General features: G+C 42.0%; 1 long non-coding RNA gene across 3 annotated transcripts; it reads right to left on the reverse strand.

Moving 5' to 3' along the window:
* Positions 1-968: 968 nt before the first annotated feature.
* Positions 969-4,203, reverse strand: LOC310760177. 3 transcript variants are annotated; one of them, XR_014546829.1, is made up of 4 exons: positions 4,011-4,203; positions 2,182-2,379; positions 1,836-1,882; positions 969-1,065 (listed from the first exon to the last, which is right to left on the reverse strand). It is a non-coding gene; the product is annotated as an uncharacterized lncRNA (long non-coding RNA). The 3 variants fall into 3 exon arrangements; XR_014546830.1 differs by having other exon boundaries at positions 1,836-1,887; XR_014546831.1 differs by lacking the exon at positions 1,836-1,882 and having other exon boundaries at positions 4,011-4,196.
* Between the last annotated feature and the right edge of the window lie 9,445 nt (positions 4,204-13,648).

The raw sequence follows: 13,648 nt of genomic DNA on the forward strand, positions 1-13,648 counted from the left end.
ACGTAGCCTCAAGTTTAACGTAACCTCAAGATATTAGAGTCCAGCAAAATCGTGAAGGTGGGGATTTCAGCAGCAGCTGGAGACATCCAGATATGACCATTATGGGAGCACATGGCCACTTTATTTGTTCTGTCCTTGTAATTCCAATCAGTATCAAACTAAAGACTCTATTTGATGTGCAGGTGGGCTAGTCACAGTGTTAGGACTTAGTCCTTTAATTCTCAACCAAAATTCTCTGTACAACCTTCCTCTACCACTATTCACAACATAAAAGTCAATTCCACCAGGGGTCCGGCCTTCTTAAAACAAGCAAAACAATTTTTAATAGAACTGGATGGTGCTTTCGGTGTTCTGGATGGGAAACTCTATGGAATTAGTTCTATAATAGATCCCGTCAAATGCACAGTTGAGGGCATGGTATTTTATAAATTCCATTATGAAGAAAAAATGAGTTTTCCTTAAGCATTATAGAACATAAAATCCCTTTCTGGCAATGAACCTTAAACAAAGAACGCAAGGGGTGAAGCAGGTAATTATAGACCTGAGCTCTCTAAGATTAAGGAGATATTCAGTTTCACAGCTACACTTACATTAATTAGAAACACGTTAGTGGCAAAAAATATTAATGAAATGACTTTTCTCCTATCTGATGTTAAGAATCACCACATGGAATCATGCTAAGGTGGGGGGAAAAACCAAAACCAAATCATTAAATCTTAAATATTGCAAGCCAATTAGAATTACTAGAAACTTTTCACATGGGATATGAAAAAATAATAATGTTAGCATGGGGTAGTCAATCTGGTCCCTTCAAGATGTTTTTGGACACCAACTCCTATCAGCCCCAGTCAACATGGCCAATAGTTAGGAACGGTGGTCATTGTTGTCCAACAACAACTGGCTGCCATCACACTGACTACGCCTGAAGAGGATTGAAATTAGTGGAAGAAGAAACCACAGGAGCCATATTCATGAAACATATTGCACAAATGTTTATTTGCAGACTCATTAGGAAGGAGCCCATCTGACTTGGTTGTCCTGAAGTAAAGGGATTGACTGACATTTCTAGAGAAGAGAAACAAACATTCCATTTCAGAAGTTGGTTTTGCCCTTGTAGTAAGGGATTTATGCAACGTACAAAGGAACTCTCGTCAAATGCCACTATATATGTATGAAACAAGATTCCAAGATACCAACCCCCACCCCAAACATAAAGGTTGGCACAGCTTTAATGACCATTAGCTGTGCTGGCTGAAACGGATGGGAGTTGGAACCCAATAAGGTTTTCTTTCCTTGACATAGTGTTAAAGACTAAGGACACTCAGCAATGTGAGCATGGATCTATCAAAATGAGTGGATTCCTATATGTTGAGCTCCATGCACATTAGGCCAGTGCTAGGTGATCCTTGGTATCCCTGTACAGGATGACAGGTTCATGTTCTCATCTTTCCTGATAGAAATGCACGTCATCCAGAGATACTTTCCAGAGTCACTGGAAGTGGTACTAGTCATGACCATTTGTTGTGAGGGTCTGAAATGATATCCTCGCCAAAATCAGGGAGCAGGGGGACATTTCTCTGAAATGTTCGGGGTGGAATGTCGCTTAATTTAGTGGGAGTACCCACTTTGAGTACCCACTTTGTATGTGGCAGAGGGGGGGAAATAAAAGAGTTTACATAGCAAAATGTTTTGCAAGGCACCATCAGTTCTGAAACGTAATTGGTTTAAATGGTGGAGCTTCCCAGAAATGATCTGGAAAGGACAATTGGAAAAGGATTGGGGCCTTGCTTCTGTGTTCCTTGTCAAAAAATCTGACCATTTAAATAAATATTCACCATTAACATTTGAGAGCAGAGTTTTACCATTTAAAGTCAGGCTCCTCCTGTACTAATTTGAAAAGGGAAGTATGAATCAGCTGTGCTGCAATGGTGCTAGATCTCAGACTTCAAGCAGTTTTATGATTGGGTATTCAGGGACAGGCCAAAAGGCTACATCACACTCTTTTCATCAACAGCTTTTAATTAGCAGAGTGAAAGACCCGACATTTCAGTAACAATGGAGGAAGCAAACTCTGGAATCACCTCTTTACCTGACATTTCTGGGGCAGCGAACCTACAAATGATCAGATACAGGGAAAGGGGGTTAGTGAGAAGAATTTTGCTTCTGCTTCTGGTAACTCACCTTATTAAGTGGTCTTCCGTTTATTCCTTATTTCCAACCCCATAGAGGTTCACATTGCTGCCTCAAAGCGCCAAAGTTTTTTGAGGAAGCCCCAGATCTTCTTGTCTGGTGTCATCCTCGCTTGTCATTCCATCAAATTGCTGGGCTCGTTTTTGTACTTCATTAGTTAAAACTGGGCCTGGGGTGGGGAGGAATGACCTATAGCCAACACATATGACAACAATGAAGGTTAACGTCGGCTGTCTCGTTGGTGGACACCTCACCCCACCCTACCTCACTGCCATCTGATCTGTTGCTGTTCTCAGCAGCACAAGCATTCATAACTATGACAAGTCTGAAGACATTGCTGAAAGAATTCACAGGCCAATCGCATCAGCAGCACAGCATGTAATATTTCATGGGGAAATGAACTGCACTTCATAGATTTGAAATCTCAGGCTCCCACAAAGTAAGGGAATAGGAAAGGTAGGATGGATAACGGATATATCCCTGTAAGGGCAATTCACTTCCACAATCATTACTTTTCTGTGAATTATTAAGCGCTAGTGTGGCTTAGTGAATGTGTTGTACTTAGACTGGGGACATCTGAGTTCCGATCCCCACTCAGCTATGAAGCTCATGGGGTGTGATGGGGAACTTAGAAGTGGCCTCGGCTTGGTTTTTTGGCAATTCTCCCTGCCCTCACAGGCCTTTTCTAAAGATCCCTGCTCCCCAGGAGAGGCCCTACATGGGGTACAAGAAGCAGCAATGGGTAGGAGGTTAAGGAAAAGCTCTCCCAAGTAAGTGGTGTTCTTCTCACATAACTTTTGGATGCAACCAAAAGTTGACAAACATAAGAAAGACAGATTTGCTCAACTAAAATGAGACACAAACACCCCACGCAAGGTTGGGTGGTGCCTTATCTACTTGCCTATTTGCCAACCGTTGTAGTACAGCAGTTGCACAGAGCGGAAGGTGTTTCAACAAGGGTAGGCAACTTATCTTCAAGCCCCTTTCAGATATTTTGTTCAGTGAGCTAACCAAATAGCAGCTCTGCCCTGACTGACTAGTTGGCCCCAAAGACACAATTATAGCTTTAGCAAACAACAACAACAACAAAAATTAACAGGCATAATATGGGAGAACAATACAAAATGTAAAAATAAATCTAAGAAAAGTAACCCAATAATATAAAACAATAGTAATGTAAAAAGAAAGACAATTAACTACAGTAATCAAGTCCTGAGTCATTATTTACCAAGCAAATAAACCCAATAACAATTATAGAAGGTTTTTACTCTTTAGGTAGTGGGAAGTTGGGAAATACTGTATTTTTCGCTCTATAAGATGCACCAGACCAAAAGACGCACCTAGTTTTTGGAGGAGGAAAACAAGAAAAAAAATATTCTGAATCTCAGAAGCCAGAACAGCAAGAAGGATCACTGCGCAGTGAAAGCAGCAATCCCTCTTGCTGTTCTGGCTTCTGGGATAGCTGCGCAGCCTGCATTCGGTCCATAAGATGCACACACATTTCCCCTTACTTTTTAGGAGGGGAAAAGTGAGTCTTATAGAGCAAAAAATATGGTACATAATTAGCTGAGTAACAGCAGCAGCAAGAAAAGGTTAGTAATCAATAAACAAAATAAATAGGTAGGTGACTCTGCATTCTCTAAGGCAAACTCCCATAAAGGAAGGGCTTTTGTTCAGCTGGAACTCACCGGAACTCAGTTCTGGCACCTTTTAGGTGGGCGCCATTGCCATTCTAAGAGAACAAGGCAGGCGTTCGTTGTGAGTTCCGGCACCTATTTTCTAGGGAAAAAAATAGCACTGCATAAAGGCTTTGTGCTTACCTGATTAATGGGGATGACAGACAACATTTGAGGCAGTGCCAGTGTGAGAGGGCCCACCCTTGTTCACATTCATCAAATGGAAAAAAAAATAAAGCAACTTGATATCTGTTTAAAAGTTCATGGAGTTCTGGCTAGGAGCACACAGTTGTTAAAAGAAAAAGGAAAAAGGAAGCAGACAGAACAACAATTCTGCCTGCTGGATGGCTCAAAGTCTATAATGGGATCACCCTGAGGTCCAGGCTTATTGAAGCATTTGCTGATGATCTAGAAGAGGGCGTAAACACATTACTGAAATTCTCAGACAGCGTGATTTGGAAGGCGATAAAGCAGCTGAGGGAGAATGGCAATGCAAAGAACTCCACTGAGAATAGACGCTTGAGCAAAATATAATAAAATAAGGTCAGCTTTGAAACAACCCATTGGGCTCTGTGAAAGTATTTTCATTTCACAAAACAATCACACCTGAGTTTCAAGAAAGGTAAGGGTACTCATATAGGCAAGAAAGGCATTGCTCCATAGCACAAAAAGTTAGAAATGAAAACAGAACTAGGAGCTGCCTAAGAAAACATACAGCTCAAGAAGTACCAAGACTCCGGCTTATCTTTAAATGTGCCGAGTGAATAGTAGAGCTAAAGTTACACACACACCCCCCCGGAAATTATAAAATGCACCAAATTTCCCAAAATCAAATCTAGGAATTCTAGTTTGCATTTTAAAATAAAAACCTAGTGTTCAACTGTTGGGACTGAAATTTTATATTAGCATTCCTTTGTGTGTGCTACCTGCCTATCCCCTTGTGTTAATAATATTTCCTGTTTGGTTGAATTTACTTAATGCTGCTGGAAGCAAACTGCTAAATACTGACTGCAGTTACATTTCAGCTCAGGATGCTAAGTGGATTGCTACTGATGCTTAGCTGTCAGCTGCAATCAAATACCGTTTGCATGTCAAATACTGTCATGTGTCAATTGATACTGAAAAGCACTGGCTGTTATTTCATTATTTATTTATACTGCATCCTTTCGCTTGTCACCTTTAAGCTCTATCCTAAATACAATCACAACACAAAGGCATGAACTTTTCAGCTGATTTACCGTATTTTTCCCTCCATAAGACGCACCAGACCACAAGACGCACCTAGTTTTTGGAGGAGCAAAACAAGAAAAAAAATATTCTGAATCCCAAAAGCCAGAACAGCAAAAGGGATTGCTGTGCAGCGAAAGCAGCGATCCCTCTTGCTGTTCTGGCTTCTGGGATAGCTGCGCAGCCTGCATTCAGTCCATAAGATGCACACACATTTCCCCTTACTTTTTAGGAGGGGAAAAGTGAGTCTTATAGAGCAAAAAATACGGTACTCCTGTTGGTCTGGATCTACAGTACCAGCACATTCCTAACCATATCTACTCAGATTCAACAGGACTTACTCCCAGGTAAGTGGGATTTGGACTGCAGCCTGATTCAGTCGGACTTAGGTCCCATCTAAATCAGTCCAAAAAGTTATTGCTAACTATGTGATGCCCTACTATTCCATTGGGAATTAAGTCTATTTCAGTGTAGAACTAACACACTGGATTTACTGGTGCTCTGCAGTCAACACATTTCTTTCTCGTCATTCTGAAACAGAACACGAAAGCATGTCTGCTAGCTAGATTAGTACTGCAGTGAATTTATTGTACCTGAAGTTCTGACATCAGTCAGTGCTGGTGATTTGAAGTAGTCTCCAACCAAGTACCTTCGTTGCAAGTGATTTCTGTAATATACAGCACAGCAGCTGTCAGAGAGGGAAGTCACTGTAAATAGCTAACATTGAAATAATGACATCGCGTTCTTACCTAGAGGTTACAGCAGTTAATGTTACGTTGTCTGGAGTAGAAGGAAAGAAGAAGAGTTTGTATTTATTCTCATGAGTATGCTCCCTCGGACAACCAGATGACATCCTGTTGAAAATTCTTCCCTATAATCCTTTCTTTGAAGCACATGCAAAGTTTTCAAACTGGTTTTGGCAAGGCCATTAAGAAACAAAATGAGGCTGATGCACTTGAGAGCATGTGTATTCCTTTGACCCTAAAGTATGAGCGAAGACTCAGATTATTAGATTTCCAAGAAGCCCCACTGCCTTGAATTAAATATTACTTTATTTAAAGGTCCCTAACTCAGGGGGGGGGGATATATTGTGCAAGTTTGCAGAAATATAGGTTTTACGATTATTAAGTTCTCTACACTGTGATTTATACAAAGGTGGCATTCATCATTTTCTAATAGAAAATAAAGGATTTATGACTAATGCTTTAAGGTTTCATGGACGAGGGGAAATCATGACCATACTCACTGAACAGCATGGATGACATATGATTATTTCTTTTACCCGTCAGTAGCAAAAGTTAAGACCCTAGGTTTTAATTTATTTAAATCAGTAGATGAATGAACCAAAGTTTTAACTGATTAACGGCTGCCATGAGAGCTGCAAGTTAACAATATGCTTGTTTATTATCTGAAGCTAACTTGGGTCTAAGGTGCTAAGGTGCTACTTTAAAAGGGAACAAAAAGAGAAAAGGGGGGGAGGAAACTCACCAATGGTCTTTTCTTCTATCAACGAGCTGGAGCTTGAACATATTAAATCATAACATAAATTCTAAATTGTTAGCTATTTTAGATTTCACTGTTTGTTTATTAAAATATTTATGCTCTGCCTTTCTGTCCTGGCTTGAAACCTCCAAGGAAGCTGACAACTAGAAAACATAGATAGATGATAGATAGATAGATAAATAGATAAATAGATAGATACCTGTGCTTGGCTACCTTTGGAAGGAGACACGCAGAATTTGTAATATTTGGGTTGAGCAAGGTGGAAGTAGGTAACTTAGGTTCTCCTACAAGCAACAAATATGTTATCCTACATTCAGATACACACCCCAGCACACCCACACCTGATGTTTGCAGGTCATTCTCTGTCCCACCCCTCTCCCTACTTTATACTGAGCAAAAACTCAAGAGTGTGATCACGTTTCTCCATTGTTGTGCCTACTATATGGAATGCTCTCCCTGTTGAGGTCCGGAAGGCACCAAGCGTGGTGCCAACAGTTGGAGATGTACCTGTTTGCCCAGGTGATTCCTGGTCATTGATACCAGTTCCCTGATGTCAGGAGCAGCTTGTCCAATCTAGTGGAGCCTAAGCAATAGTCTCCTGGTGACAGTGTCAGTGCTGCTTACAGGGATGGTGAGGGGCAAGCTGATGGTTAGGTCAAGGTTGCACAGTGCACCTGCAGAGCCAATCTGGTGCTCCTGGCAGTGCACTGCACAGCCCCCACTCTCCCCAATCTGGTAAGCAACTGCAGCTACACTGTTGCCACAAGGCTATTGCTGCAGCTCTATCCCACTGGAGACTCCTGTTTTAAGTTCTTGGTTGCCATGATGATAATTTAAGGTAAAGGTAAAGGCACCCCTGACCATTAGGTCCAGTTGTGGCCGACTCTGGGGTTGCGGCGCTCATCTCGCTTTATTGGCCGAGGGAGCCGGTGTACAGCTTCCAGGTCATGTGGCCAGCATGACTAAGCTGCTTCTGGCGAACCAGAGCATTGCACGGAAATGGCATTTACCTTCCTGCCGGAGCGGTACCTATTTATCTACTTGCACTTTGACATGCTTTCAAACTGCTAGGTTGGCAAGAGCAGAGATCAAGCAATGGGAGCTCTTCCCGTCATGGGGATTCAAACCACCGACCTTCTGATCAGCAACCCCTAGGCTCTGTGGTTTAGACCACAGCACCACCCACGTCCCTTTTTGATATTGATGATATTTTACTCGTGACTATTAACATTTACTGGATATTGTTGTGTTTTACTATAATGTGTAGTGCTTTGGTATTTCTCTTTTGTAAACAAAAAGCGACTTTAAAACCCCCCACAAACTTTTATATACATTTTCACATTCACAGAAAGTGAGGTGGAGGAGCTGCAAGGCTATGCCATACATTTCCCATCATGCTCTGGTTCCCCTGTATGCTGGATCATAATCGCATAGATATTTAAAGGTGGTTCTGCAGACACCGTTCCACTTCAGGGATCAGTAATGTAACAGTTCTAGGCAAAACAGAAGCAGTTCATTTTTACTGGAAAAGAAAAATATATACTAGCTCTGCTTCAGTCATTTTGTGGCTTGTTTTCCTGCTCCTTTATAAAAAATGACAGGAATATTGTGCAGTTCTACTGCCAGCATATCAATATTCAAAGGGCTAGTGCCAACAAGACAAATGCAGCTTCCAAATATAAGGTCTTTGCCTTTAATCTAAGATCCCATGCAGAATAAATCCCATTTCTGACATATTCTCTTGCTGGCTATTGTAACCCAGCACAGGCATAGGTTGGGTGCTTCCAGATGCGGATTTTATATTGTAAATGGGTAGTTGGTAACAGACTTATAAAAATAAAAATCAGATAGTGTATTTGCAGTCTAGTTAACTAGAGGCTTCTGAGCTACAGTCTCCCAAGTTTGAGACTTCAGTAGCAGGCAACTTTATTTTAATTTTGGTCTGTTTTATTTTAGGACTTTCATACCCATATTTATCTCCACCTCGGAAAATCAAGGTGATTTACACAGGACTGCCTATTGTGCCTATTCTGTGTTGTTGTTTTTTCTTCCTCCATCAATTATTCCTGGGCAAGCAGTAGTTGGTACAGGACAGGCAAAACTCTTTGGACTTGGCTATGTATCAGTATTTTCTACATCGATTTTCTACATCTAGTCTAGTGGTTTCTTTTTGAATTTTTCACTTTTCTTAGGCACACATTCTGATGTTGGTTTTTTTACTTTTTGCTTTACCTCACCCCCAAAACCTGAAGGCCTCCTTTCCCTTTTGTAATAGGCAGCGCTTGCTCTCAGATTCAGAGAGTAACAGTGAAGATTTATCGAGAGCCATCTGGTTAATTAAACGTCTATTTCCTCCAGTGTGTGTAAAGAGATCATAATGCAGAGAGCCAACGCAGAGGAGAGTAATTAAAGTGCACCTAAAGAGAAGAACTAACTTTGTAGTTAGCTGTAATTAGAAGCAAAATGGAAAGAATGTGGTTAGAGAATTGCCTAGTTTATTAGTTTGCCATCTACAGAAACCTGTTTGTGCATTCGTAACCTCATTTTCTAGGTCTCTATGTGACCCTTATCCATCTGTGCCTAGTGACTCTGAAGTGAGAAACAATCAGTTCAGTCTTCCAGACATATGTCAGCTCAGAAGGTCCTGGTTTGCCAGGGATTACAAAATATGTTTGCAAAGCTCCCAAACATCAGTTTCAGGACCCTTAGGCCCTGTAGGGTAATTAGAAATTTCATGTTCACCTTCCTGGAGGTGGTGGTGGTGGTGGTGGTGTTAAATGCCCTTCAGAATTATGTAAAAAATACAGCAACTTTCAAATTATGGCATGAGAATAAGTTGCTTTTGCTTGTGAATTGCAGACAAAAGCTTGTGGCCCCTCCAAATGATTTTGGGCTCCCAACTCCCATCAGTCCAAGCCAACACAGCCAGTGATCAGGAATGAAGGGCACCATAGTCTAGCAACACCTGGAAGTCTATAAGCAAAAGAGCAAAGATAGACCCAGCTTAGAGAATTCAGCTTTATCATGTTGTTTTATGCGCCTACTTCTCCAAGGACCAGTTTCCTCAGTAGGATGATATTTGTCAAATATCTATATTTATTTATTTACAATAAATCATGTAAGAAAGGTAAGTGAATGAAAAAGGTGAGTGAAACTATAGTTATTCCAGTAACATTAAAATAGAGAGAAATTGAGAGCTTGGTCCTTTTTTTATAGCTGCCTATTGCATTTGGGTTTCCTGTTTGTAGAATTACTTTTGTAATCAATTTTCCGTGATTAATATTGAAAATAAATGTTTGGGGGAAAACATTTTTTAAAAAAGGAAAGGAAACTATTTGGCTAGAGAATGCTAGAATTCTGGAAGCATACTTGCAGTTTAAAACAGAACAGCAATGACTGGATGTTATTACCTCTGGAAACACCCATTTGTCAGCTACTGCTTAAATCAGAGGCTGCTAAATTTTGACCCTCCAGATGCTGCTGGATTTTATGTCCCATCATACCTGACTATGCTAGTTGGGGCCGATGGGAGTAGGAATTCAACAGAATCTGGAAGGCTGCAACTTTTGCACCCCTGGGCTAAATGAGGAGCTGGAGAACTCTGCTCTGTGGATAGCCAGTACAATATAGCTCACCTCCACTGCTATGAGTTGGGAGAACAATCTGGCTGGGAGGGAACTAATCTCATTTTGCAACTGTATCCCCTGATACCTTTTCACTTCGTCTGCAAGCAAAAGGTACCCTCCTGAAAACAGAGCAGTATCTTACTACTTTAAAGTCATGGCTACCCTCCAAGGAATACTGAGAACTGCAGTTTGTTAAGGATTCTGAGAGATTGCTTTTAGGAGGCCCCTATTCTCCTCACAAAGGGACGCGGGTGGCGCTGTGGGTTAAACCACAGAGCCTAGGACTTGCTGATCAGAAGGTCGGCGGTTCGAATCCCCACGATGGGGTGAGCTCCAGTTGCTCAGTCCCTGCTCCTGCCAACCTAGCAGTTTGAAAGCACCTCAAAGTTCAAGTAGATAAATAGGCACTGCTCTGGCGGGAGGTAAACAGCGTTTCCGTGCGCTGCTCTGGTTCGCCAGAAGCGGCTTAGTCATGCTGGCCACATGACCCAGAAGCTGTACGCCGGCTCCCTCGGCCAATAAAGCAAGATGAGCCCCACAACCCCAGAGTCGGTCATGACTGGACCTAATGGTCAGGGGTCCCTTTACCCTTTACCTTTATTCTCCTCACAAAGCTACAATTCTCCATGTGATTTAACAATCAGTTCCTCTTCACAAGTTGCTTTGGGAACTGTATCTCTGAAAGGGGAACCGGGGTCTCATAGCAGCTCTCAGCACCCTTAACAAACTGCAGTTCCCAGGATTCTTTGGGAGAAGCCATGACGGTTTAAAGTGATCTGATACTGCTTTACATGTATGGTGCAGAAAGAGGCAGAAGTGAACAGCAGGAACACTCTGAAATTTTCAAGTTCAATGTAAGCCTTTTATCTTAAGGTTAAATTTCAATACAAATCATTGATCTGAGGTGCCTCAAACCTTTCCAGAGTCACTCCCTCCCTAGTGGATATGCCCATGATGAAACACCACTCATGGAAGGTGAGACACTTTCCATTTTAAATAAAACCAGAACAAAAAGGAAGTAATGCACATCAAAGGGAAGATATGTGGCCGGTGTTTCAAAAAGTGAACAGTACCCAGAACAAGAGATTGAAAATGGAATGCCACAGCTATCTACCGCAAATTTATTTTTAACACATGTAATTAATCACTTTGCTTCATTTTTCACCAAGTGCTTTGTGTGAGGCCGTACTAGCAGGTCGACTGTGACTTATGAGAGGGAAGGTTTTACAAGTGGCCCCACAGCATCGGTCTTTAAAAAGAAAAAGACAATAATTAACTTTCCAAGAACTTTGTCTATTACAGACACAGCGCTGTGTTTGGCAAAAACCTGAGCAACATATTTTCTCTCATAGTCCTCATAGCAAGAGCCTCCTTTGACAGCTAAATCTGTATGTTACCAATATCCCTAATTTGGAGTGTAAGACGTTAACTCGTTATTTTAAAATTTGGCCCATGTGATCCAACCTCTTAATCAGAAGTTAGACTCACTGTGTCCATTTAAAATAAGCCAACCTTAATGTGGCCGTATTTACGGTATGTGCACTTTGCATATCAACAAGATTGCTCCATTGAATTATTGGGGCCCTCATCTTCATTTCTCTCACAATCTTCATGGCTGCTTTGTGGGTTGTTGCTTTTTTATCATATCTGTGACTCCAATGACAACTGGGAGGGGATAAAAATTAAAGTCAACTTCCTCAGAGCAACAGATGCTACAGTGCCACTGGAACTGCCATGCATCTTGAAAGACAGTCTTAATGTGGATACTTTTCAATCAGCAGCCAGTTTCAAAATGCTAATAACAAGTCCCCTGAGATAAATATATTTGCTATGAATGCTGAACCAAGAAAGACCTAAGAGGAGCCCGAAAAGGTTGGCATAACTTCACTTTTAGCTATAAGCTGGTTCAACAATGACATATAGAAGAGCCTCATCTAAATTGAAGCAATGAAATGCTTCAAATAATCATTATTATTATTGTTATGGTTACTACTGCTACCGTTACAATTTATTACCCAGCTCTCACCCTCAGGTAACAGGGCAAGTTACACAACAATTAAAACAGGCTGTTAAGATTAGAACAATGTTATACAATGTGAAAAACACTTTAAAACAATTTAAGATTACAGAAATAAGGTGGGTCCCAAAAAGATACACCTCAAGGTTCAAAAGCCAGGGTCAAAAAGTGTGTCGTCAGCATCCTCCAGAAGCTGTATCATGAAGGTGCTAGACACACCTGTTTGGGAAGGAAGCGCCACAATTTAGGGGCTGCCCTGCAGAGAAGGCTGTCATGAGGCAGGAGTTGGCTTCACCTGTCTTCTGAAGGAGAGGACGGCAAAGTGACTTCACCGGCTGCTCCTGATGAGAACCAGCAAGGTTTCCAGCCTCAGTCAGTTGCTGGAAACAACATTCATTGTTCCTGGCCAGACCTTGCTGCTTCTTTTTTCTCGTGACCTTGGACCCTCAGCTTTCTTGACCCCAGATCACCTGACTACGTGAACTGAGATATTCCTGACCTTAGGACTGGACAGAACCTTTCATACGGACTCTTGCCTCTAGGCAAGTACCCCCCTGAGGCCAGCTGATTGGCTGGCTTCTGCCTCCACTGAGCTCTGCCGTGGCTGGCAGCAGTGGACTACAACAACCCCCAGCTTCTGAGGGCAGTGGGACAACCAAGAGGGTACCTTCCAATAATTGTAGCCCCCTTAGGATAAAGGGAAGGAGGAGGTCTTTCAGATATTTAGGGCCTGTGTTGTTTAGGACTTTAAACACTATTACTGCTACCAGATCGTGAAGCTGAGGCTCCAATACTTTGGCCACCTCATAAGAAGAGAAGACTCCCTGGAAAAGACCCTGATGTTGGGAAAGATGGAGGGCACAAGGAGAAGGGGACGACAGAGGACGAGATGGTTGGACAGTGTTCTCGAAGCTACCAGCATGAGTTTGACCAAACTGCGGGAGGCAGTGAAGGACAGGAGTGCTTGGCGTGCTCTGGTCCATGGGGTTACAAAGAGTTGGACACAACTAAACGACTAAACAACAACAACAACTGCTACCAAGAATCGGCAGCTTGTTTGCCTGTCTCCCTTCACTCGGGCTATAGCCCATATCATCACATGTACCCAGTTTTCCTATGACTAATATGAATAGGATGGGCAGATGAAAAAGGGACAGGGCTACTGAAGCTTTTAAGAGTGGTGTAGAAGAGGGTATTTCATCAGATGTAGTGCCCTCTTCTTTGCAACAATTATAGGTGCAGCATCCACCTTTGTTATGTAAACTTAGGGACCCTCTTTTCCATCTTTCCAGTCTAGACATATAGCCTGAGCTTGCGTCTTCCAGATCTAGGTTCAGCACTTTACTCACTGAGCCACATTAGCTTTCCACAGAGGCAGTTTGTACAGGAACAACTGCAAGGGAATTCAT

The sequence above is a fragment of the Podarcis filfolensis genome, assembly GCF_964270895.1.
Source record: "Podarcis filfolensis genome assembly, chromosome: 3".
NCBI classification, from domain to species: Eukaryota; Metazoa; Chordata; class Lepidosauria; order Squamata; family Lacertidae; genus Podarcis; species Podarcis filfolensis.